Source organism: Neovison vison, chromosome 13, assembly GCF_020171115.1.
Source record: "Neovison vison isolate M4711 chromosome 13, ASM_NN_V1, whole genome shotgun sequence".
Taxonomy (NCBI): domain Eukaryota; kingdom Metazoa; phylum Chordata; class Mammalia; order Carnivora; family Mustelidae; genus Neogale; species Neogale vison.
In genome coordinates this window covers 124,880,949-124,906,692 of record NC_058103.1, presented here as the reverse complement: position 1 = coordinate 124,906,692, position 25,744 = coordinate 124,880,949, and the positions used below count along the sequence as shown (strand labels likewise).

Below are 25,744 nucleotides of genomic sequence, written 5' to 3'. Positions count from 1 at the left end.
AAGAAGCTGAGCAAAAGAGGGACAAACAGCTACTGGACCATGAGGGGAGAATTCGAGAGATAAGTGACACCATAAGACGAAACAACATTAGAATAATTGGGATTCCAGAAGAAGAAGAAAGAGAGAGGGGAGCAGAAGGTATACTGGAGAGAATTATTGGGGAGAATTTCCCCAACATGGCAAAGGGAACGAGCATCAAAATTCAGGAGGTTCAGAGAACCCCCCTCAAAATCAATAAGAATAGGCCTACACCGCGTCACTTAATAGTAAAATTTACAAGCCTTAGTGACAAAGAGCAAATCCTGAAAGCAGCCCGGGAAAAGAAGTCTGTAACATACAATGGTAAAAGTATTAGATTGGCAGCTGACTTATCCAAAGAGACCTGGCAGGCCAGAAAGAGCTGGCATGACATTTTCAGAGCACTAAACGAGAAAAACATGCAGCCAAGAATACTATATCCAGCTAGGCTATCATTGAAAATAGAAGGAGAGATTAAAAGCTTCCAGGACAAACAAAAACTGAAAGAATTTGCAAACACCAAACCAGCTCTACAGAAAATACTGAAAGGGGTCCTCTAAGAAAAGAGAGAGCCTACAAGTGGTAGATCAGAAAGGAACAGAGACAATATACAGTAACAGTCACCTTACAGGCAATAAAATGGCACTAAAATCATATCTCTCAATAGTTACCCTGAATGTTAATGGGCTAAATGCCCCAATCAAAAGACACAGGGTATCAGAATGGATAAAAAAACAAAACCCATCTATATGTTGCCTCCAAGAAACTCATTTTAAGCCCAAAGACACCTCCAGATTTAAAGTGAGGGGGTGTAAAAGAATTTACCATGCTAATGGACATCAGAAAAAAGCAGGAGTGGCAATTCTTATATCAGATCAATTAGATTTTAAGCCAAAAACTATAATAAATGATGAGGAAGGACACTATATCATACTCAAAGGGTCTGTCCAACAAGAAGATCTAACAATTTTAAATATCTATGCCCCCAACGTGGGAGCAGCCAACTATATAAACCAATTAATAACAAAATCAAAGAAACACATCAACAATAATACAATAATAGTAGGGGACTTTAACACTCCCCTCACTGAAATGGACAGATCATCCAAGCAAAAGATCAACAGGGAAATAAAGGCCTTAAATGATACACTGGATGAGATGGACATCACAGATATATTCAGAACATTTCATCCCAAAGCAACAGAATACACATTCTTCTCTAGTGCACATGGAACATTCTCCAGAATAGATCACATCCTCGGTCCTAAATCAGGACTCAACCGGTATCAAAAGTTTGGGATCATTCCCTGCATATTTTCAGACCACAATGCTCTGAAGCTAGAACTCAACCACAAGAGGAAGTTTGGAAAGAACCCAAATACATGGAGACTAAACAGCATCCTTCTAAAGAATGAATGGGTCAACCGGGAAATTAAAGAAGAATTGAAAAAAATCATGGAAACAAATGATAATGAAAATACAACGGTTCAAAATTTGTGGGACACAACAAAGGCAGTTCTGAGAGGAAAATATATAGCGGTACAGGCTTTTCTCAAGAAACAAGAAAGGTCTCAGGTACACAACCTAACCCTACACCTAAAGGAGCTGGAGAAAGAACAAGGAAGAAACCCTAAACCCAGCAGGAGAAGAGAAATCATAAAGATCAGAGCAGAAATCAATGAAAAAGAAACAAAAAAAAATAGAACAAATCAACAAAACTAGGAGCTGGTTCTTTGAAAGAATTAATAAAATTGATAAACCCCTGGCCAGACTTATCAAAAAGAAAAGAGAAAGGACCCAAATAAATAAAATCATGAATGAAAGAGGAGAGATCACAACTAACACCAAAGAAATACAAACTATTATGAGAACATACTATGAGCAACTCTACGCCAACTAATTTGACAATCTGGAAGAAATGGATGCATTCCTAGAAACATATAAACTACCAAAATTGAACCAGGAAGAAATAGAAAGCCTGAACAGACCCATAACCAGTAAGGAGATTGAAACAGTCATTAAAAATCTCCAAACAAACAAAAGCCCAGGGCCAGACGGCTTCCCCGGTGAATTCTACCAAACATTTAAAGAAGAACTAATTCCTATTCTCCTGAAACTGTTCCAAAAAATAGAAATGGAAGGAAAACTCCCAAATTCATTTTATGAGGCCAACATCACCTTGATCCCAAAACCAGACAGGGATCCCACAAAAAAAGAGAGCTATAGACCAATATCCTTGATGAACACAGATGCGAAAATTCTCACCAAAATACTAGCCAATAGGATTCAACAGTACATTAAAAGGATTATTCACCACGACCAAGTGGGATTTATCCCAGGGCTGCAAGGTTGGTTCAACATCCGCAAATCAATCAATTTTTATACAAGACATCAATAAAAGAAAGAACAAGAACCATATGATACTCTCAATAGATGCTGAAAAAGCATTTGACAAAGTACAGCATCCCTTCCTGATCAAAACTCTTCAGAGTGCAGGGATAGAGGGCACATACCTCAATATCATCAAAGCCATCTATGAAAAACCCACTGCAAATATCATTCTCAATGGAGAAAAACTGAAAGCTTTTCCACTAAGGTCAGGAACACGGCAGGGATGTCCATTATCACCACTGCTATTCAACATAGTACTAGAAGTCCTAGCCTCAGCAATCAGACAACAAAAGGAAATGAAATGCATCCAAATCGGCAAAGAAGAAATCAAATTATCACTCTTCGCAGATGATATGATAGTCTATGTGGAAAACCCAAAAGACTCCACTCCAAAACTGCTAGAACTTGTACAATCAGGATATAAGATCAATGCACAGAAATCAGTTGCATTTCTCTACACCAACAACAAGACAGAAGAAAGAGAAATTAAGGAGTCAATCCCATTTACAATTGCACCCCAAACCATAAGATGCCTAGGAATAAACCTAACCAAAGAGGCTAAGAATCTATACTCAGAAAACTATAAAGTACTCATGAAAGAAATTGAGGAAGACACAAAGAAATGGAAAAATGTTCCATGCTCCTGGATTGGGAGAATAAATATTGTGAAAATGTCTATGCTACCTAAAGCAATCTACACATTTAATGCAATTCCTATCACAGTACCATCCATCTTTTTCAAAGAAATGGAACAAATAATTTTAAAATTTATATGTAACCAGAAAAGACCTCGAATAGCCAAAGGGATATTGACAAAGAAAGCCAAAGTTGGTGGCATCACAATTCCGGACTTCAAGCTCTATTACAAAGCTGTCATCATCAAGACAGCATGGTATTGGCACAAAAACAGACACATAGATCAATGGAACAGAATAGAGAGCCCAGAAATAGACCCTCAACTCTATGGTCAACTAATCTTTGACAAAGCAGGAAAGAATATCCAATGGAAAAAAGACAGCCTCTTTAATAAATGGTGTTGGGAAAATTGGACAGCCACGTGCAGAAAAATGAAATTGGACCATTTCCTTACACCACACACAAAAATAAACTCAAAATGGATTAAGGACCTCAATGTGAGAAAGGAATCCATCAAAATCCTTGAGGAGAACACAGGCAGCAACCTCTTCGACCTCAGCCGCAGCAACATCTTCCTAGGAACATCGCCAAAAGCAAGGGAAGCAAAGGCAAAAATGAACTGTTGGGATTTCATCAAGATCAAAAGCTTTTGCACAGCAAAGGAAACAGTTAACAAAACCAAAAGACAACTGACAGAATGGGAGAAGATATTTGCAAACGACATATCAGATAAAGGACTAGTGTCCAAAATCTATAAAGAACTTAACAAACTCAACACCCAAAGAACAAATAATCCAATCAAGAAATGGGCAGAGGACATGAACAGACGTTTCTGCAAAGAAGACATGCAGATGGCCAACAGACACATGAAAAAGTGCTCCATATCACTCGGCATCAGGGAAATACAAATCAAAACCACAATGAGATATCACCTCACACCAGTCAGAATGGCTAAAATCAACAAATCAGGAAATGACAGATGCTGGCGAGGATGCGGAGAAAGGGGAACCCTCCTACACTGTTGGTGGGAATGCAAGCTGGTACAACCACTCTGGAAAACAGCATGGGGGTTCCTCAAAATGTTGAAAATAGAACTGCCCTATGACCCAGCAATTGCACTACTGGGTATTTACCCTAAAGATACAAACGTAGTAATCCAAAGGGGCACGTGCACCCGAATGTTTATAGCAGCAATGTCCACAATAGCCAAACTATGGAAAGAACCTAGATGTCCTTCAACAGATGAATGGATAAAGAATATGTGGTATATATACACAATGGAATACTATGCAGCCATCAAAAGAAACGAAATCTTGCCATTTGCGATAACATGGATGGAACTAGAGTGTATCATGCTTAGCGAAATAAGTCAAGTGGAGAAAGACAACTATCATATGATCTCCCTGATATGAGGAAGTAATGGTGCAACATGGGGGCTTAAGTGGGTGGGAGAAGAATTCATGAAACAAGATGGGATAGGAAGGGAGACAAACCATAAGTGACTCTTAATCTCACGAAACAAACTGTGGGTTGCTGGGGGGAGGGGGGTTGGGAGAAGGGGGGTAGGGTTATGAACATTGGGGAGGGTATGTGCTTTTGTGTAAATTGGAAGGGGTGGTGAACCATGAGAGACTATGGACTCTGAAAAACAATCTGAGGGTTTTGAAGTGGCAGAGGGGCGGGAGGTTGGGGTACCAGGTGGTGGGTATTATAGAGGGTACGGCTTGCATGGAGCACTGGGTGTGGTGAAAAAATAATGAATACTGTTTTTCTGAAAATAAATAAATTGGAAAAAAAATAAAAATAAAAAAAATAAAAAAGGGAAAGACACTGGCATAAAAAGCTGGTTTTCTTTAAAAGGGCAAAGTTTTCTTAGATTAATTGATCTGTTAAAAAAAATGTAAATGGTTTTCTCTTTGCCAGCCCAGAAAACCCAACTTCTATGTTCTGTTTTATCAGGTGTTTAACATCCCTAATTATACTTAGGCATGTGTTTTAAAACTTTCTAAGGTTTTAGCAATTGTTGACAAGATTTAAACCAATAATAAACCTTGGGTTACATTTGGGAAAATGCTATAATTATTCTAGAGATTCTATACATTTCCTAAAGTTTTAATGTTTTGAGAGATCATCACTTGTTATTGTAATTACGGAAATGCTATATGTCACAGAAGTAACCTGATTTCCTTGCAGCTAAATTGTAAACTCCTGCCTCTTCAGCTCTAACCATATACATTCCGAGTTTTTGTCATTTATAATAGTTTTAATTCTCTTGTAAAATGAGTTTTATCTTAAAGGAGATTCATATAAAGGACTTTCAAGACAAATAGATATTTGATATACTTGAAAACCCTAAAACTGAAATGGGTAAGAATTTCCAAAACTAACTAAAGCTGCATTCACCAGATTTAGTAAAATGGGACTAAATGAACTAAAAGATTATAGTGTCAATCCTGGTTCTCTAATGTTTGCTCTTCCAGACTAGGGATACTTTTTCTTAAGTTATCTGTAACTTATAGAGATGTAAAAGTGCTCATTTGTAAACGAATCAAGGCATTCAACTTTTCTCTCTATCTGAACCCTCTGAAACCAAAAGGTCTCAGTAAGTATTCTTTCTTCCATGGCAATCAGTCATTTGCATAAGTTCAATAAGAATCTGTTCTCCTTGTAACAGGACATCATTGGAAACTGGTTATTTTACCAAGGCTTTGACTGGGATGTCATATTTGAAAAGTTTCAGATATGACCAGACAGCTTTAAGGAACTAAGGTTGACTTTATAAAACCTGGAGCCATAAAGCCCCTTGGGACTGTTGGCCTGATACCTTGCTTACAGAGTTCCCAGCAGCCTCACCAGGTGAGTAAAGAATGTCACTCCTTGGTAGGTGCAGTCTCAGAAGAGGCATATGCCCAAATCGACAGGTATTGCAGGCATGCCTGATGGCAAGTACATGGCTTGGCTTCTGGCCTGGAGAGGCTACTAGAAGTTCAACCTAGAGATTCCTTATAAGAAGTTCCAGCAAAGCAGATTCTAAAAGATTTATTGATCACACTCACTGTTCTTGCTGAGCTTATGTAAATAATGGGCCAACTTTGTTAAAACTGGACTTGTTTCACAAGTAAATTAGTCCTGATTTGGCTATCTCTGAAAATAAAGGTTATTTTAGAGAAAAAAATTATGTTTTAGTAACACACCTTTATGGATGTTAAATTCTAAACTTGGTTTTCTTTAAATGTTTGTTTACCTAAGCTAAACAATTTGAGGTAAACTTGAGAGAAGTTACACAATAGCTTCTTTAGTCGATCTTATTTTGTGGGGATATTAGCAGAAACCCACGGCACATAATTAAACAACTGGAAAAATGGAATTAATTCCCCTACAATTGTATAACTTAACTAACACCTTGTTAATGGCTGGGATAACGAAATTGCCTAAAAAGCCAGCCTATCACACTCCATAGGATTAACTGTGTACTTGTGGAGGCAATGGATGACCCCACTTTCTTTATGAGTGGATTAAATAATGCATGGGGGACTCCCCTTATCTCTTGACAAGTTTTCTCACTTGCCAGTGATCCTCTGTAGTCAGAATATTGTTAAGCCTGGACCACTCAAAGGTCTTCTTATTGGTTTCATCCCTTAGTCATATTTATCCTAAAAGCCACCTCTGTTAAGGTGCAATTACAAACAGATGCTTTAGCTAAGCTCTCTCAGTGAATAGTTAAGTTCCTGGTTTAAAAGAGGGCTATGGCCAAATCTCCTTTTCAGGTTTCTCATTCTTATCGCCTTATTAACTTTAATATGTTGCTTTGTTTAGTGTTTCTCTACTTGGTGCCGAGACTCCATTGCTGCAATGACTTCACCAGGCAGATGATTCTTACCACGCGCAAAGATACTTCTTCACTGTCAGCGCTGGATTCAGCTGCCTCCACCTTTAGTAACTCCCCTATACATTCCTCCACTGATCAATGTTGACCTGAGTAGGTAGAGACAGCTCTACGCCCCTATTCAGCAGGAAGAAGTTACAGAAGATGAGACCCTCCACCTTCAACCACCTTAAAGATCTAAGGGTCAAAATTGTTCGGGAGGCTGGCTGAAGAGGGAGCAGGGGCTGGCGCCTTGCACCCCCTCTCCACCCACTCCCCTTGGTAATATATGTGACATTTCACAGGCACCCCTGACTACCCTGTATCCTGATCTCTGTAAATTGGCTATGGGGTTTTGGGATATAGGCCAACACGATAATCCCCATAAGCCACCAACATCCCCTACGAGTAAAGGAATGTCGCCCTCTAACCAGGGATGTGGAAATGGACCACGACGCTACAAACTTAGGACACTCCCCTTTTATGTCTGCCCTGCGCCAAGAAATAGTATTGCTAGCGGGCGGGCCTATAAATGTGGAGGCCCTGATGACTTCTACCGCGCGGCCTGGGGATATGAAACTATGGGTGATGTCTATTGGAAACCCACCTCGCATTGGGATTTTATCACTGTTACAGCCAATTACTCCCATGAGATAAAAAAGTCCCTGGGGGCTCGTCCTGGGTACTGGGACCGAGCAAACGATGGAAAACACTGTAAAAATGCATGGTGTCACCCCCTTAAGATTAGCTTCACAGAGTCTGGAAAGAAAGCAGTTCACTGGACAAAAGGGTATAGCTGGGGCCTTAGACTCTATAAAGAAAATTATGAGGAGGGACTCATATTTACTATAAAACTCTCAATAAAATCCCCCTCTGCCACCATAGGGCCTAATCCGGTCCTGCCAGATCAGAGAGCCCCTAACCCTCATCCCAAAGGCCCTCGAATAGCTATATTACTAGGAGTTGGGGGAATAGCGGCAGGTATCAGAACGGGAACTTCTGCCCTACTCCAAAGCAACCAGCTTAAGCTATAGAAAAATCAATCACTGCCTTAGAAAAATCCATAACCTCCCTCTCTGAGGTGGTTGTGCAAAATAGGAGGGGACTAGACTTATTGTTCTTAAGGGAAGGAGGATTATGCACAGCCCTCAAGGAAGAATGTTGTTTTTATGCTGATCATACTGGAATTGTTAGAGAAACCATGGATAAACACAGAGAGAGACTAGCCCAAAGAAAAAATGATTTTAAATCCCACCAGGGCTGGTTTGAAGGTTGGTTTAATCGATCTCCTTGGTTCACCACATTACTGTCCACCATTTTAGGGCCCCTTATTATACTTTTACTAATTCTCTCAATTGGCCCTTGTATCTTAAATAAACTCGTACAGTTCATGAAATATCGCTTGTCAGTATCCAGACAATGGAGCTGACACAGCAATATCAACTAATTAAACAGACCGGCTCTCAAGCTGACTTACTTCATGAACAAAGCGAATGGATATAGGATTCTATCCATGATAAAGAAAAAGGGGGGAATGAAAGACCCCCTTCCTCCTTGGTAAGGTTTGTTTTAGAAGACCCCTTCCTCCTTGGTAAGGTTTGTTTTAACAACCTATTGTCCCTGTAGCCTGATGGCAACACATTGTCTGTGGTCACCCAGTCTGTCAAAGGAGAGACAAAAGAGAAATGAAATTTACCAGAACTTTCCAGAGTGCTGTCCCAAGGAACCACCAGAACGCCCTGACCCCAACACCCAATCATGCCTGAATCACATTGATTAATTAGACTCCTGTAACCATGCATATCTGCTTCTGTAGGATCGCTTCCCGCCACCGCTTCCCGGCAGAACAAACCGTTACAGTGCCTAAAAATGCTTGATTTAGGTTAACCAATCAGATCCCTGTAACCAAGCATCTGCTTCTGTAAACTCGCTTCCTGCCACCCAACCTTGCCCTATATAATCTACTCCACAACTTAGCCCGGCACACTCAGCCCACAAAGGCTGATGCGTCCGCAGGCGCCTGTGTAACCAATAAACCTCGTGCAATTTGCATCCAGTGGAGGCGTGCTGTTTGATTCTTGGGTGCGACTCCAGGATCTTTCAGCTGCTAGGGCCTGGCATTCACAGATACTGCCCCGAGGCCCAGTGGTACCTGGCTGTCTGGCGAGCACAAGGAATTCTCCTGTGCTCTTCGGAAGCGGCCCGGCGGGGTCTCCAGCGCCTTGGGCGTCTGCGCTGGGGGACCGGAGCTCAGGCCTCGTCAGCACGCTGAAACATGCCAAGTCCCGGGCCTCAGGCAGCACCCCATGGCTGAACGACACAGAAGCTTCTGAGACCACGGGCCTCACGTCCCCTACGTTCCTGGGCCCACGAGACACGCCCGCATGAGTCAGGAGGCCTCAGGGGAACCTGGGCCTATGGCGGCCACTCCGTGCTTTCCAGGTCTTGCCAGCCACCCGGCCCCACGTTCGCGTTCCCTGCACCTGGGATGGCTCAAGGGCACCCGCTCACGGGGAGGTCAATAACGTCTGGACAACGAGGAACGCCACCCCAAGCCCAGGGCCTGCTGCAGAGTCACTGCTGGGCTACCCACTTCCCAAGGCGTCTCGGGCCTCCCTCCAAGCCCAGAGGCTTCCGCTCACCTATGTTGCTTGTCGACGCACCGAGAACCTTGCCAGCCACCCGCCGAAGGACAGGAGGGGACGAGGATGGCGAAGCCATGGCTCCCGGGGAGCTGTCCTGGGAAGAGGATTGGGACGGTGGGCAAGCATGAGTGCCGGAACAGCCCCGTGGGCACCCGCAGGTATGCCTACGTTCCGGGCCCAAAGCAGAGACGCTCGAGAGTTCCTTCTCCTCTAGCGCCCAGCTGCAGCGAGCCCTCAATGCCCCGAGGGTCTGCGGGATGCTGATCCCCGCACGGTCCTCTGCACTGGGCCTCAGCGTAATCCAATTGAGCATGATTTTTAGGTCATCATCGCTCTTCGAGACCATATGAGTTCTCATCATTGACCCAAGCAAGCCGGGGGCGACGCGTGAGGTCCCTGCCCACCCACAACGCGCTTACCGAGGGAGCGATCGGGGCAGTGCCATGCCCCGGCGATCTGAGACACGGGACCTTTGGGCGGGGCTGGGAGAAGCAAGACTTGGTCGTCAAGGCGAGATCCTCCCTTGGGGATGGGTTTCTAAGGACAGAGAGAGAGGCCATCTATCAGAGGGGCCTGCTCTGTGGCACGAGCCCCATGCGGCCACGATGGGTCACGCCCGAAGCCCTGGCCGCTGCTGGCCAGGCGTGTGGATGAAGGACCCAAGGCTCGGCGCCGCAAGCAAGAAAAGGGGCCCTGGGAGGCTGCTGTCCATCCCTGGGCCTCCAGAAAGAGTGGATATCAGGGCCCCTGTGGGAGCCACCCCTTGCTGAGAAAGGCCCCAGGACGTGGCCGGGAACGCTGGGTTATCGATGCCTAACACCTCAATACCTACCGGGGCACCAAACCAACGGGGGCGGCCCCAGAACGTACGGCCAGGAAGACGCCGACCCCAGATTGGCCCGGCTGTCGTCCATGCATCCGGGCACTGGCACTCGCAGCCAACGTTCGCCCCCATGCCCAGATGGTCCACGTCTGGAGAGGAAGTCGCGGGTCACGGTCTCCCAACAGCGCAAGGCAGGAGACCTCTGCCCTGCCCTGCAACGGGGTCCTGAGTCTCCCCGCGTGGCGGCCCCTCCTCTGGGGGCCTTGCAGGACAGGCTCTCGCGCAGTGCCCGCTGGGGCCTGGGGCTCGGCCATTCTTGCCCAGGGCCAGCCAAACCATGCTCAATCGTCAGCCCAAGGAAACAGGGAGGGCTGTACTTCAGCAGCCTCCCAGGCTCCCAATGTCCTTGGGAGTCTGGTGCATAGGGCAGAGCTCTGCCCTCTCCAGCACCAAGCAACATGCGCTGGGGTTGGCTCAAGCAACCACCACTGGCTCAGGGGGACAGAAGCCCCTGATGCCAAGGGTCTCCCGTCCCGTCTCCTCACGGGGCCACAGGACACAAAGGGAGGTCCAAGGAGGCCTCAGGGCCCCGCGGAATTTTGGCGCCATCCCCCCGGGATCCAGTCGTACCAGGCACGCTGCCCAAAGTTCGCATTCCCTGCACCTGGGATGGCTCAAGGGAGCCTGTTCATGGGCAAGCCAACGCGGTGTGGAAAACAGGGGCCCCCACCCCTAGCACAGCTGTGGCGCCAGAGCCCCTACCATGACTGGGGCTTCTCCCACAGGGCCCATGGCGCCTGCCTTCTCCTGCCAGGCCCATAGTCTCCCACTCACCTCTCTTGGGCAACGCCGCACCTACCACCTGGTGCCCAAGTCCCGCTGCAAGACACAAGGAGACAAGGGTTCCTGAGACATGGCTCCCGGGGAGCTGTCCTTGGAGGGGGATTCAGTCTCTAGGCCGGGTGGCCTGCATCAACACCTCGAGGGGCCCCCGATGTGCACGGGCGGTCCAGGGCAGGAGCAGGGATCCCCGAGGGATCCTTGGCCTCAAGCTCCCAACTGCAGCGCCCCTCCAGGGTCCCGAGGCTCCGGGGGATGCTGTTCCCGCCACAGACGCCTGCAATGGGCCTCAGCGTAATCCTATTGAGCATGATTTTTAGGTCATCATCGCTCTTCGAGACCATATGAGTTCTCATCATTGACCCAAGCAAGTTGGTGGCGATGCGTGCGGTCCCGTCGCACCCAGACCCCGCTTACCGGGGCCGCGTGCCGGACTGCGCCATGCGCCGGGGTCCTGAGACATTGGACCTGTGGGCATGGCTGGGCCAGGCAAGACGAGCTGGTGCGGGCGATCTCCTCGATTGTGGATGGGCTTCTGAGGAGAGACGGAGAGACCAGCTGTCCAAACGCCCCGGTCTGGGGCCCCGGCCAGACGGCTGAGGGCTACCTTTCCCAACGTCCTGGCCGGGGGGGCCGAGCATATGGCCGACCCACGCATGGCTGATGTGCACACAGACCGAGCAGGGCCCAGGATGCCAGCTGACCTACGTAGGCATTCCCAAAAGAGGGAGATCGAGGCCCCTGGGCGAGCCCAGCCGTCGGCAGAACAGCCCGTGAACATGGCACGGAGCAAAGGGTTTTGAGGTCCAGTGGGACTTGGCTGTCTGGGGGGCACAATGAATCCTCCTGCGCTCTTCGGAAGCAGCCTGGCGGGGTCTCCAGCGTCTTGGGCGTCTGCGCTGGGGGACAGGAGCTCAGGCCTCGTCAGCCCCCCGCAATATGCCAAGTCCCGGGCCTCGAGCAGCACCCCGTGTCTGAAGGACACAGAAGCTTCTGAGACCACGGGTCTCACGTCCCCTACGTTCCTGGGCCCACGGGACACGCCCGTTATGGTCAGGAGGCCTCAAGGGCACCTGGACCTATGGCGGCCACTCCCCACTTGCCAGGTCTTGCCAGCCACCTGGCTCCACGTTCGCGTTCCCTGCACCTGGGATGGCTCAAGGGCACCCGCTCACGGGGAGGTCAATGACGTCTGAACAACGAGGACTGCCACCCCAAGCCCAGAGCCTACTGCAGAGTTACTACTGGGCTACCCGCTTCCCAAAGCATCTCGGGCCTCCCTCCTAACCCAGAGACTTCTGCTCACCTATGTTGCTTGTCGAAACACCGAGAACCTTGCCAGCCAGGCCCACCGAAGGACACGAGGGGACGAGGATGGCATAGCCATTTTCCGGGGAGCTTTCCTGGGAAGAGGGTTGGGACGGTGGGCAATCTTGAGTGCTGGAACAGCCCGGTGGGCACCCGCAGGTGCGCCTACGTTCCGGGCCCAACACAGAGACGCTCGAGAGTTCCTTCTCCTCTAGCGCCCAGCTGCAGCACGCCCTCAATGCCCCGAGCGTCTGTGGGATGCTGATTCCCGCACGGTCTTCTGCACCGGGCCTCAGTCTAATCCTATTGAGCATGATTTTTAGGTCATCATCCCTCTTCGAGACCATATGAGTTCTCATCATTGACCCAAGCAAGCCGGGGGCGACGCGTGAGGTCCCTGCCCACCCACAACCCGCTTACAGAGGGAGCGATCGGGGCAGTGCCCTGCCCCGGTGATCCAAGACACGGGCCCATTGGGCGGGGCTGGGAGAAGCAAGACATGGTTGTCAAGGCGAAATCCTCCCTAGGGGATGGGATTCTAAGGACAGAGGGAGAGGCTAGCTGTCAGAGCGGCCTGCTCTATGGCACGTGCTCCATGCGGCCACGATGGGTCACGCCCGAAGCCCTGGCCGCTACTGGCCAGGAGTGTGGATGAAGGACCCAAGGCTCGGCGCCGCAAGCAAGGAACAGGGCCCTGGGAGGCTGCTGTCCATCCCTGGGCCTCCAGAAAGAGTGGAGATCAGGGCCCCTGTGGGAGTCACCCCTTGCTGAGAAAGGCCCCAGGATGTGGCCGGGAATGCTGGGTTATCGATGCCTAACACCTCGATGCCTACCTGGGCCCCAAGCCAACGGGGGCGGCCCCAGAACGTACGGCCAGGAAGACGCCGACCCCAGATTGGCCTGGCTGTCGTCCATGCATCCGGGCGCTGGCAGTCGCAGCCAATGTTGGCCCCCATGCCCAGATATTCCACGTCTGGAGAGGGGGTCGCGAGTCACGGTCTCCCAACAGCACAAGGCAGGAGACCACTGCCCTGCCCTGCAACGGGGTCCTGAGTCTCCCCGCGTGGCGGCCCCTCCTCTGGGGGCCTGGCAGGACAGGCTCTCGCCAAGTGCCCGCTGTGGCCTGGGGCTCGGCCATTCTTGCCCAGGGCCAGCCAAACCATGCTCAATCGTCAGCCCAAGGAAACAGGGAGGGCTGTACTTCAGCAGCCTCCCAGACTCCCAACGTCCTTGGGAGTCTGGTTCATAGGGCAGGAGCTCTGCCCTCTCCAGCCCCAAGCAACATGCGCTGGAGTTGCCTCGAGCAACCACCACTGGCTCCGGGAACAGAAGCCCCTGACGCCAAGGGTCTCCCGACCCGTCTCATCGCGGGCCCACAGGACACAAAGTGAGGTCCAAGGAGGCCTCAGAGGCACTCGGATCTATGGCGGCATCCCTCGGGTTCCGGTCGTGCCACTCACGTGGCCCAATGTTCGCATTCCCTGCACCTGGGATGGCTCAAGGGAGCCTGTTCACGGGCAAGCCAACGCGGTGTGTACAACGGGGGCCCCCATCCCTAGTACAGCGGTGGAGCCAGAGCCCCTACAGTGACTGGGGCTTCACGGTCGGCGCCCATGGCGCCTGCCGTCTCCTGCCAGGCCCAGAGTCTCCCACTCACCTGTCTTGGGCAACGCCGCGCCTACCACCTGGTGCCCAAGCCACGCTGCAAGACACAAGGAGACAAGGGTTCCTGAGGCATGGCTCCCGGAGAGTTGTCCTCGGAGGGGGATTCAGTCTCTAGGCTGGGTGGCCTGCCTCAACACCTCGAGGGGCCCCCGACGTGCACGGGCCGTCCAGGGCAGGAGCAGGGATCCCGGAGGGATCCTTGGCCTCAAGCTCCCAACTGCAGCGCCCCTCCAGGGTCCCGAGGCTCCGGGGGATGCTGAGATCCCGCCACAGACGCCTGCATTGGGCCTCAGCGTAATCCTATTGAGCATGATTTTTAGGTCATCATCGCTCTTCGAGACCATATGAGTTCTCATCATTGACCCAAGCAAGTTGGTGGCGATGCGTGCGTCCCGTCGCACCCAGACCCTGCTTACCGGGGCCACGATCCAGACTGCGCCTTGCGCCGGGGTCCTGAGACATTGGTCTTGTGGGCAGGGCTGGGCCAGGCCAGACGAGCTGTGCGGGCGATCTCCCCGATTGTGATGGGCTTCTGAGGAGGGACGTAGAGACCAGCTGTCCAAAGCCCTGGTCTGGGGCACTGGTCAGACGTCGAGGGCTACCTTTCCCAATGTCCTGTCCGGTGGGCGCCGGGCATATGGCCGATCCACGCACGGCTGATGTGCTCACGGATGGAGCATGGCCCAGGGGTCCAGCTGCCCTTCCCTGGGCATCCCCAAACAAGGGAGATCAAGGCCCCTGTGGGAGCCCAGCCGTCGGCAGAACGGCCCGTGAACATGGCAGGGAGCACAGGGTTTTGATGGGTCCCCGCTGTCTCCCGTGGTCTTGAACCGAGGGTGACTGTCAGGGACGTGGGCCAGGACGCCGCCCACGCACACCTGGTCCCACCTGGGAGCCAAGGATCGGAGCTCCTACCCTGGAAGCCCAAGGTGGCTCGGGCCCAGGGCTGCCCCAGGGCCGAGCACTGAATGCAAGGTCACTGTCCACCCTGACCGCCAGGCACACCGTCCACTGGCTGCCTAGGTCGAGGAACCAGAGTCCGGCCGTGCAGTGCGGCTTCGTCAGGACCCGGTCCCGGGTGCTTGAGAGTCTCAGGAGAGAGGCTCTGACACAATGGCTGCTAGGGCCTGGCACTCGCAGATTCCGCCCCGAGGCCCATTGGTACCTGGCTGTCTGGCGAGCACAAGGAATCCTCCTGCGCTCTGCGGGTGTAGCCTGGTGGGGTCTCAGTGCCTTGGGCATCTGTGCTGGGGGACAGGAGCTCAGGCATCGTCAGCCCGCCGAAACATGCCAAGTCCCCGGTCTCAAGCAGCACCCCGTGGCTGAAGGACACAGAAGCTTCTGAGACCATGGGTCTCACGTCCACTACGTTCCTGGTCCTAAGGGACATGCCCGGATTGGTCAGGAGGCCTCAGGGGCACCTGGGCCTATTGCGGCCACTCAAACGCCATGGGCTTCTCTTATGGGTTAAAGGAGTTCAGCCTGTGGAAACATTCCATGTCCTGGGCCTCAAGCATCACCCCGTGGCTGAAGGTCACAGAATCATCTGAGACTACGGGTCTCATTCAACTACTTTCCTGGCCTCACGGGACACACCCAGATCGGTCTGGAGGCCTCAGGGGCACCTGGGCCTATGGTTGCCACTTCCCACATCCAGTTCTTGCCAGCCACGGGGCCCCACGTTTGCATTCCCTGCCCCTGGGATGGCTCAGGGGCACATGCTCACGGGGAGGTCAACGACGTTTGGACAACAAGGACCGCCACCCCAAGTCCATGCCCTTCTACAGAGACTGCTGGGCTTCCTGATTCCCTATCCCAGGCCAAGTCGTCTCGGTCCTCCCTCCATGCCTAGAGTTTTCCGCTCACTTCTGGTGCTTGTCGACGCACCAAGATCTTTGCCACCGAGGCCCGCTGAAGGACTCGATGACACGAGGATCACTCAGCCTTGGCTCCTGGGGAGCTGTCCTGGGAAGAGGATGGGTTCGGTGGACCAACTTGAATGCCAGAACACCTCCGTGGGCACTCATATATGTGCCGCCATACCTAGGCCTGTGCCAAGATCCTCAAGAGTTCATTCTACTCTCACACCCAGCTACAGCGCACCCTCAATGTCCGGATGGTCTGGGGGATGCTGATCCCCGCCCGGTCCCCTGCCCTGGGCCTCAGGGTAATCCTATTGAGCATGATTTTTAGGTCATCATCCCTCTTCGAGACCATATTAGTTCTCATCATTGGCTCAAGCAAGCTGTGGGCGACACATGAGGTCCCTGCCCACCCAGAACCTGCTTACCGTGGGTTTGATCAGGATAGCGCCATGCCCCGGCATCCCGAAACTCAGGCTCATGGGCGTGGCTTGCAGAAACAGGACTTGGCCATAATGGTGAGATCCTCACTTAGGGATGTGGTTCTAAGGAGAGAGGGAGAGGCCAGGTGTCAGAATGGCCTGCTCTGTGGCAGGTGCCATGCAGCTATGATCTTTTACGCTGGACGCCCTGGCCATTGCTGGGCAGGCATGCGACTGCCCCACCCATGGATTGGGTCCGCAAGCAAGGAACATCGCCCAGGGGACCCTCATCCTATTTTTTTTGCGTCCATAAACAGTGGAGATTGAGGCCCTGTGGGAGCCTCCCCTTGCTGAGAAAGGCCCCAGAACTTGGCCGGGCACACAGGGTTTTCGAGTGCACCCTCAATGTCTACAATGGCCCCAAGCAAACGGGGTCGGCCCCAGAATGTATGACCCGGAAGACACCCTCCCCAGTTTTGCCCAGCTGTGGTCCATGCATCCGGTCGCTGGCACTCGCAGCCAACGTTGGACCGCATGACCAGATGGTCCAGGTCTGGAGAGGGAGTTGCGGGTCACAGTCTCCCACTAGTGCAAGGCAGGAGACCACTGCCCGCCCTGCCACAGGGTCCTGAGTCTCCCCACGTGGTGGCCCCTCCTCTGGGGGCCTGGCAGGACAGGCTCTTGCCCAATGCCCGCTTTGGCCTGGGGCTCGACCATTCTTGCCCAGGGCCAGCCAAACCTTGCTCAATCCTGAGCCCAAGGAAACATTGAGGGCTGTACTTCAGCAGCCTAGTCCTTGGGAGTCTGGTGCATGCATCAGGAGCTCTGCCCTTTTCAGACTCAATAAACATGTGCTGGGGGTGGCTCGAGCAACAACCACTCGCTGAGGGGATAGATGACCCTGATGCCAGGGGTCTCTTGACCCCGCTCCTCACGGGCACACAGGACACAAAGAGAGGTCCAAGTAGGCCTCAGGGGCACGGGGGTCTATGGCAGCATCCCCCTGGGATTCAGTACTTGCCAGTCATGGGGCATTCCCTGCACCTGGGATGGCCAAGGGAGTCTGTTTCTGGGCAAGTCAACACCGTGTGGACAATGGGGTTCCCCACCCCTAGCTCAGTGGTGGAGCCAGAGCCCCTGCCATGATTCGGGCTTCGCGGACAATGCCCATGGTGCCTGCCATTTCTCGCCAGCCCCAGGGACTCCCACTCACCTCTCTTTGGCAATGCCGAGCTGACCACCTGGTGCCCAAGGCCTGCTGCAAGACACAAGGAGACAAGGTTTCCTAAGGCATGGCACACAAGGAGGTGTCCTGGGAGGGGTATTGGTTTGCTAGGTGGCATGCCTCAACAACTCAAGGGGTCCCCTAATGTGCACAGACAGTCCAGGGCTGGAGCCGGTAGCCCCGGGAGATCAATCTCCTCAAGCCCCCAACTGCAGCACCCTCCAGGTTCCCGAGGGTGTGGGGGATGCTGATCTTGGCACAGAGGCCTCCTTTGGGCTCTGTGTAATCCTACTGAGCATGATTTTCAGGTCTTCTTTTCCTTTGAGACCATTTGAGTTCTTTTCATTGGCCCAATATTGCCAGGGTGATAAGTGAGGTCCCTTTCCATCCAGAACCTGCTTACTGTGGGTGCTTTTTATAGAATGCCATGCCCTCAGGACTGGAGACATTGTTCCTTCTGCTGGTTCAGTGCCAAAGTAGAATTGTATTTCAGGGCTAGGATCCTTGACTTGGACATGGGTTTAAGGAGAGACTGATATACCACATGCCCTCTGGGTCCACAAGGAGTGCAGTTTCCAGGTTCACCAATGCTTATTCCTGGGCAAGCCTGCCTGATGGAATGCATGGCTCCCTCCTGATCTTACTATTGCTGAGTCAGGCTTTAGTATATAACCAGGCACTCTGAGTTCTTGAGTACTCTCCCTTATCTCTGCATGGTTCTCAAGGGAAGGGTGCCAGCTCTGCTAGTTTAGTTGTACTGTCACCTTCCCTAGGATTGGGCTATCTCTGGTTCCCAGAACCAGGCCTTGACGCTCAATACCAAAGTTTGCCCAGGCACCCATGTTCTCCATCCCTGAGGAAAGAATCTCTGGCTACCATAAGAATAATTTATGGTGTCCATGGCTTTCCCTGGACAATGGTCTTGACTCTCACCCTGTTGCACTACTTCTCCAGAAACACACCCTGAGGTATTGATGGCCTGGGCCAGAGGCTCAGGCCCGATGCCGGCTATCATCTGGCAGGCGAGAATTCTACCACTGAACTACCCATGCCCGGCTATCATCTGGGACTCACTGTTTCCTCCCCGCGGTCTGGTGGAACCTTTCTGTCTCACGAGCACAAGGAATCAGCAAGAGGTGTGTTAAGCAGGTTTACAGTGCCCCAAACTGTTTGGGAGTCAGTTGCAAGTGACAGGGGGTCTGACTTCTCCACTGCTAGGAAGCATGGGAAAGGGTGGGGCTTGAGGAACCACCTGCAGCTGAAGGAGACAGAGGCCTCTGATCCCAAAGGCCCACATCCACCATCCAGAGGCCCACGGCCCACACCTGTAGACATCAGTAGCCCTCAGGTGTACACAGGCCTATGACAGCATTCCCACCCTTTTGAGTTTATGTCTTTGACTCGCCAACATTTCACTTCCTCTGCACATGGGATAGCTCAAGGGCAGATGTTCATGAGAAAGCCAATGCCATCTGGAAAATGAGTGCTCCTACCCTAGGCCAATGCCATTGCCTGAGCCCATGTCCTGATGTGGGCTCCCTGAACCCACCCCAATGGCATCTGGGGTTTCTCTCTAAGACTAAAGCTTCCACTCACCTCTCTTGGTTGAGGTTGTGATGAGGAATTGGCTACCAAGGCCTTCTAATGACTCAAGGAGACCAGGGTTGCTAAGCCAAGTCTCCCTAGGAGTTGTCCTGGTAGGAGAAATATGGTGGTAGGCCAGGCCAAATGCATGAACACCTCATGGGCACCTGTAGGCCCATGGGCAAACCAGGGTCACAGTGGGGAGTCTCAAGTGATCATTTGCCTCAAGCCCCCAACTGCAGCGCTCCCCCAGGGCCCCGAGGATCTCAAGGATGCTGACCCTTACATGGTCCCCTGCATTGGGTCTCAGCATAATCCTATTGAGCATGATTTTTAGGTCATCATCACTCTCATTGAGACAATGAGAGCTCTCATCGTTGACCAAACTAAGCCAGTGGTGACACATGAGTTTGCTGCCCACCAGAACCTGCTTACTGGTTGGTATTACTGTAGATCTGCATGCCCCATGGCTCAGGAGACTTTTGACCTCTTGGAGGTGCTGAGCCAAGCAAGGCTTGGCCTTAAGTGTGGGATCCTCTACTCGAACAGGTTCTAAGGAGAGAGTGATTGGCCAGCTGTCAAAATACCCTGCTCCAGGGCACCTGCCTGCAGCCAGGAGCTGCCATTCCTGAAGGCCTGGCAGGGAGTTGCCAGGCCTGAGGCTTACCCACACACTACATGGGACTGAAAGGAAGGAACAGGGTACAGGAGCACCAATGCCCATCCCTGGGCAACTCAAAACAACAGAGCACATGGCTCCCATGGGAGCCTAGCCTTGCTGAGGCAGGCCCCACTATGTGGTCCAGTACACAGAGCTCTTGTAATGTCCCTGGAGAGAGGAATAGGTCAGCTGTCAAAGCTCACTGCTCCGGGGCTCCTGCCAGGTGGCCATGATTCGCCATTCCTCAACCTTTGATGCCTTTAGCATGACCTTTGGTCAGCCTTGATAACCCTGGATACCTAAGTGAAGAATAGAATTCCTGAAAATCTATGCCTTTTCTTTAATCTCCTATGAATTGGACTTATTTCTCCACTGTGGAATTCATGTCTTGGTAATTCTGCACTGTGGAATTCATGTCTTGGTAATGCACCACCAATCAGTGGCACACTGTCTTCTTAAATTTGCATTTTATGGGAATGATTTGCTTGGTCTTAGATTTGATAGCCCTAGATTTTTTGGTCTGTCTTTGGACTTTGCATTGAATATGACCCCTGTGACATTCATGCCTGTACACTGTGCTCTTGTGACCATGGTTTGATAGGGCATCCAGCATCGTGGAAATTCTTCCTTGCTCACCTCTGCAAAGCAGAATGCCAGGCTTACTACAGAGCCTGATGCCCAGGTATGCACGATTTTGTGCCTCTTCCTGGAGTTTGGTAGTCCTGCTCTTGTAAGAGTGTGCTCGTTTTCTTTCTGGTCAGAAGTAATCTGTATAATGAGAAGTAAGATAATTGTCAGAACAACATTTCCATCTGCATTAATTTTTATGTTTTTTTCTTTATCTTTAGTACATGAATGTGTTCAGAATAAGTGAACCAATGGATGTATAATTACAGTGTTGTATTATAGAGGGCACGGATTGCATGGAGCACTGGGTGTGGTGAAAAAATAATGAATACTGTTTTTCTGAAAATAAATAAATTGAAAAAATTAAAAAAAACAGCAAAAATTACAGTGTTGTAGCAAATCCATATATATCTACTTTCTTAAAAACACAGTAAGTTGGTCCCTAGTGTTCGTTTATGTGCATATATCTATCTATATCTTTATCTCTATCCATCTATAACTATATAGTGTCATAAATAGACCTAGGTTTTCTGATTCAGTATTTAAACTGTTTGCATTTTTAATGATTTTACTTCTTAGGAACACTAATTTTTAGTTTCAATTTCGCTTTTTGTCCTACAATAATTTAATATATTCCAGAAACTCTTATGAAATGTCATTGTGACTTTATATGTAATTGTTTTACAGTAAAACACATTTCCCTTCATTATACTTGTTCCTCATATCAAGTAAACTTTCAGTCCATTTTTCAAAAGCCATGTTTCTTTTCTTAGTATTGTCCTTCCGTATCCTGATAACAGCATTTAAAATGTGATTCATATACCCTACCATATCGATGTACAGGTGAATTTATGTGATCAAGGAAACATGAGGTCATGAGGGAATTGTGTACTTCCTTATTTATTTCTATAAAATTACATTTGAAATAGTTTTTGTATTCCTGTTTGTTTCCTTCTTTAAGACATACATTTTCCCCAAATAAGTTTTCCAAGTACTTTGGGCACTGGTGCCCTTATTGGGTAAAACTTATTTGGTGGGTGTTTCTATTATGAACAACTGACAATACCAAGAGCTCACAATTTTTTTGTTTCTTTTTGTTTAAATTCAGTTAGCCAACATATAGTGTATCATGGTTTTGGATGTAGAGCTTAGTAATTCACCAGTGCTCCTCACATCTCATGTCCTTCTTAATGCCCATCACCCAATTACCCCATCCCCCACCCACCTCCTCTCCAGCAACCATGTTTGTTTTCCTATAGCTATGAGTCTTTCATGGGTTTTCCCCATCATTTCTTCCCATCAGTCTTCCCTCATTTCCCCTATCATCTTCTGTGCTGTTTCTTACATTCCACATATGAGTGAAACCATATGATAATTGTCTTTCTCTGATTGACTTATTTCACTTGGCCCAATACTCTCCAGTTCCATTAATGTCAATGTAAATGGTAATATTTCATACTTTTTGATGTCTGGGTATTTTCTTAAATTGTCATAAGAAGTTTCATCAATCCAGTGGAGTCACAAGTTAGCTATCTGAATTCTTTTCAATGTCTTCCAACTAAGATCCATGGGACGAATTTTTGCATCTCACCATTTGACCACCATGGATGTCAACCTCTTCTAGAAGGTATCTGAGACTCAAATGCAGACTCTTGCTGTTGTCATTTCTGAGCTGTATTTGATGCATTTTCCTCAACCTGGACATATACTGACTTGTGTCATGTTTTCCAGTGGTCAAGGACAGATATCTTCCTCTGCTATCCTACACATTTCTTTGAAATTAAGAAAGTTACACTTTCCAGAGATTCTCTCATGTCAGGATGGCACAGAAAGAAATAAACCCTCTATTATTTAGTTTTCTGGAAGGAGTCAAATACATTTATTGACTTTACATGGGCTTCCTTTATTGCTCTAGTTTTTTGTGTCCTGTATCTATGATCATATGCATCAACTCACCTCATGTCTTATGACAACAATTGCTTGAGTGTTCAACTGAAGACACAATGAGGGGGAAAAGTATAGAAATGTTCTAAATGGAGGCTCACTTGAGGAAACATGGATCATGTAATAAAGTCTAAAATATGAACATTTGTTAGGTACATGAAATCTTATGAACATTGTATAGCAGAAGGGATTGCCTTGAGGTGATCTCAAGTCTGAAATTACATTATTTCCCCAGTGATAGTGCATAAATGAATGAATAAAATATTAAGAAATTTATAAACTAATTAATTAATTAATACCTGAGGAAATAAATTCAAATTTACTTTATGAAAATGCTGAGCACCATTTATTCACCATAAAGGAGAATTCCTTTTTTATAAACAAGCTTCTAGATTGGAAAAACAGTCAAGTTGTGTCTGGTAAAATCAAGATTGCTATTGTCCATTTTTTGTCTACACAGCAGTAGTGGTATGTGGATAATTGGGCTTGGTTATTGACCATGAACACCCATAAAATGACTTTGTAAAATTATGTAGAATTAGTTTTTTTTCCAATTTATTTATTTTCAGAATTAGTTTTATGGTGTCTTGAAAATGTGTTCACTACCCATCACTGAGGTAAAACCTTGTATGAGGCTTTTTAGGTCATGGCTGAATATACATTATATTTGTTCTGACTCCTCTTTCATGTTCTTACCAAAATCTTGAAATCAGCAATGTAGATTTTTTCTTTGTAATATATATCTTTATTTCTGTACTTGGGCAAATAATATCTCATGATGTAGGTGATAACATTGCTCCAAAAATCTCAACATCAGATATATAAGTACTTCCAAGTTGTTTTTGTTTTCCTTTATTGTGTCATCTTCTAAAAGATTTGTGTCTTGAGAAGAACTTCAAATACAAAGTTAATGTTCCATTTGGCAAAGCTAAACAGATTAATGGGCCAATTGGGAAAAACTGGCATCACCAATAACCCACAGTTCCTTACAGCAACATTTCAAAGACCTAATAATCCTTGTGGGCTACCACATACTTATCTGAATACTCAAGTGTCTTTTAGCCAAGACCCATCTCTGGATGCCATGGGCATGATCCTTCCTTAGAGAAATTTGTTTTGAGTATACGATGAAGATGCCAGCAGTGATTATCCCTTCAGTATATTAGAGTTAATTTTCGACCTGTTCGCAGACAGATAGTAACATTTCTTAGGGATGAGGGACTGGGTAGTGAAGGAAATATTTCCTCCATTTGGAGAGTGATCCATTTCAGGTATAACTAAAATGTTTCCAGCGACGCTATCTCAGTTGCCTGACTCCCAGACAGAAATCAAATATCTAAAGCACTTAGCTTTCTGAAAGTAGTCACTTATTTGTCTTCTTAAGTCAGACCTCTTGTATAGTCTAATTTTCTGTGTCACCTATATCTATGATCAAACACATCCACTCAGTTTGAATTTTAATTCAACAGTTAAATTCTTTCCAGAACTTCCAAATGAATAATATGATGAGAAAACTGTAGCTAAGGACCAGGCTTGAGGATGGCCCTCTGTAACTAAATGTGGCTCACTGAATATAGTCTAAACTTGAGGATGTGTTGTGGTCATGAAACCAATAAAGATGATTCCCTGTAGGGACTTGTTGCCTGAAGACCAAAAACCCATTACTCTAGAAAGGAAATATATGGATATTCAACCTTTTGTTTTGGCATTACTGACTTCGTTGTGCCTCAATGTAAAATTATTGAGCATGATTTTCAGGTCATCATTTCTCTAGAAGATAAAATGTGTTCTCATCTTCAATCCAGCTATGGCACTATCTGTCAAATTACACTTTGACTTGTATATGCTCATCAGTGATAGATTTTGCAATTTGTGATGCCAGAATACACATGACTTATACCATATGCCACCATGAATACCTGGCTGACATAGGTTCATTCTGTGGCAACAGCCAAACAGGGATCTTTTTTTAAAGAGTCATTTTCTGTGTGGACAATTGTAAGACCTATTACAAAATGTTTTACTACATTTATCAGGGTCTCATGATTTATCCATACTCTACATTGAGCAATTATAATCATTTCTGGAAAAAAATGACTTCTTACAGAGTTGATACAACTTTCATTCACCAAGCAGAGAAAGGACAATATATACAGGTTTCTTACGTTTGGATAAACATTCAGGTGGTGTTTGTAGACATGGGAGAGATTCATTGGTCAATTTTATTCTATCCAATATAGTTCATGATTTATTACATATAAACTCAAATAAAATCTTATCTTCAGCCATATGAAACTCTGAATCTAGAAATCAGGTGTCAGGACACTTGAAATTATGATCACTTTATGAATATTTTGGAAGAATATAAGGAAGTTTTCATATCATGGGCAATAAGCTGTTGTATTATGTTGTAAGTCCTCTTCAGTGTCTTACAATCTTGACAAAAACAGAATAAATGAAAATATAATAATTAGTGTAAATATATACACTTTTATGTTTAAACCAAAGAAACTCACAAAATGGAGTAGGAACCATAGCTCTGAAATATTCTTATATACTTTAAATAAACTTTCAGTAAAAAAAGTAATGCTTTTTTCACTTATCAGGAAAATACAAATCAAAATCAGGATGGGATACCACTTCACACCTATCAGAATGGCTAAAATTAACAATATGGAAACAACAAATTTAGTGAGGATACAGAAAAAGAGTAACTCTCTTAACACTGTTGATGGGAATGAAAACTGGTGCAACCACTCTGTAAAACAGTATGGGGCTTCCTTAAAAAAGGTAAAATGGAACTACCCTATAATGAAGCAATTACACCACTGGTTATTTACCTAAAGGATGAAAAGAATACTCTTTTGAAGGAGCAAAAGCATCCCGGTGTTTATAGCAGCACTATTAACAATAGCCAAATTATGGAAAGAGCCCAAACCTCCACTGACTGGCAAATGGATGGTAAAGATGTGGTATGATATGTTCCATGGAATATTACTCAACCATCAAAAAAGAATGAAAATCTTGCCATTTGCAATGACATGGATGTTGCTATATTGTATTATGTTGAACAAAACAATTCAGTCATAGAAAGGCAAATACTATATAATTTCACTCATATGTGAATAAGAAACAAAACAGGTGAACATGGGGAAGGGGAAAAGAGACAGAAGGAAACCATAAGAGATTCTTAGCTATAGAGAACAACTGAGGGTTGCTGTAGGGCAG

At 47.8% G+C, this 25,744-nt stretch overlaps 8 non-coding genes across 8 annotated transcripts; all 8 read right to left on the bottom strand.

Annotated features, from left to right (window-relative positions):
- Window positions 1-9,841: 9,841 nt before the first annotated feature.
- On the bottom strand, window positions 9,842-9,922 carry LOC122895103. The gene has a single exon (XR_006382087.1). It is a non-coding gene; the product is annotated as a small nucleolar RNA SNORD115 (small nucleolar RNA).
- Window positions 9,923-11,502: 1,580 nt separating this feature from the next.
- LOC122894944 lies at window positions 11,503-11,583 on the bottom strand. Its single transcript, XR_006381933.1, has one exon. It is a non-coding gene; the product is annotated as a small nucleolar RNA SNORD115 (small nucleolar RNA).
- A 1,230-nt stretch (window positions 11,584-12,813) lies between these two features.
- On the bottom strand, window positions 12,814-12,894 carry LOC122895125. Its single transcript, XR_006382108.1, has one exon. It is a non-coding gene; the product is annotated as a small nucleolar RNA SNORD115 (small nucleolar RNA).
- A 1,581-nt stretch (window positions 12,895-14,475) lies between these two features.
- LOC122894943 lies at window positions 14,476-14,556 on the bottom strand. Its single transcript, XR_006381932.1, has one exon. It is a non-coding gene; the product is annotated as a small nucleolar RNA SNORD115 (small nucleolar RNA).
- Window positions 14,557-16,348: 1,792 nt separating this feature from the next.
- LOC122895126 lies at window positions 16,349-16,429 on the bottom strand. Its single transcript, XR_006382109.1, has one exon. It is a non-coding gene; the product is annotated as a small nucleolar RNA SNORD115 (small nucleolar RNA).
- A 1,544-nt stretch (window positions 16,430-17,973) lies between these two features.
- Window positions 17,974-18,052, bottom strand: LOC122895130. Its single transcript, XR_006382113.1, has one exon. It is a non-coding gene; the product is annotated as a small nucleolar RNA SNORD115 (small nucleolar RNA).
- A 1,533-nt stretch (window positions 18,053-19,585) lies between these two features.
- On the bottom strand, window positions 19,586-19,668 carry LOC122895127. The gene has a single exon (XR_006382110.1). It is a non-coding gene; the product is annotated as a small nucleolar RNA SNORD115 (small nucleolar RNA).
- Window positions 19,669-24,238: 4,570 nt separating this feature from the next.
- On the bottom strand, window positions 24,239-24,319 carry LOC122895132. The gene has a single exon (XR_006382114.1). It is a non-coding gene; the product is annotated as a small nucleolar RNA SNORD115 (small nucleolar RNA).
- Between the last annotated feature and the right edge of the window lie 1,425 nt (window positions 24,320-25,744).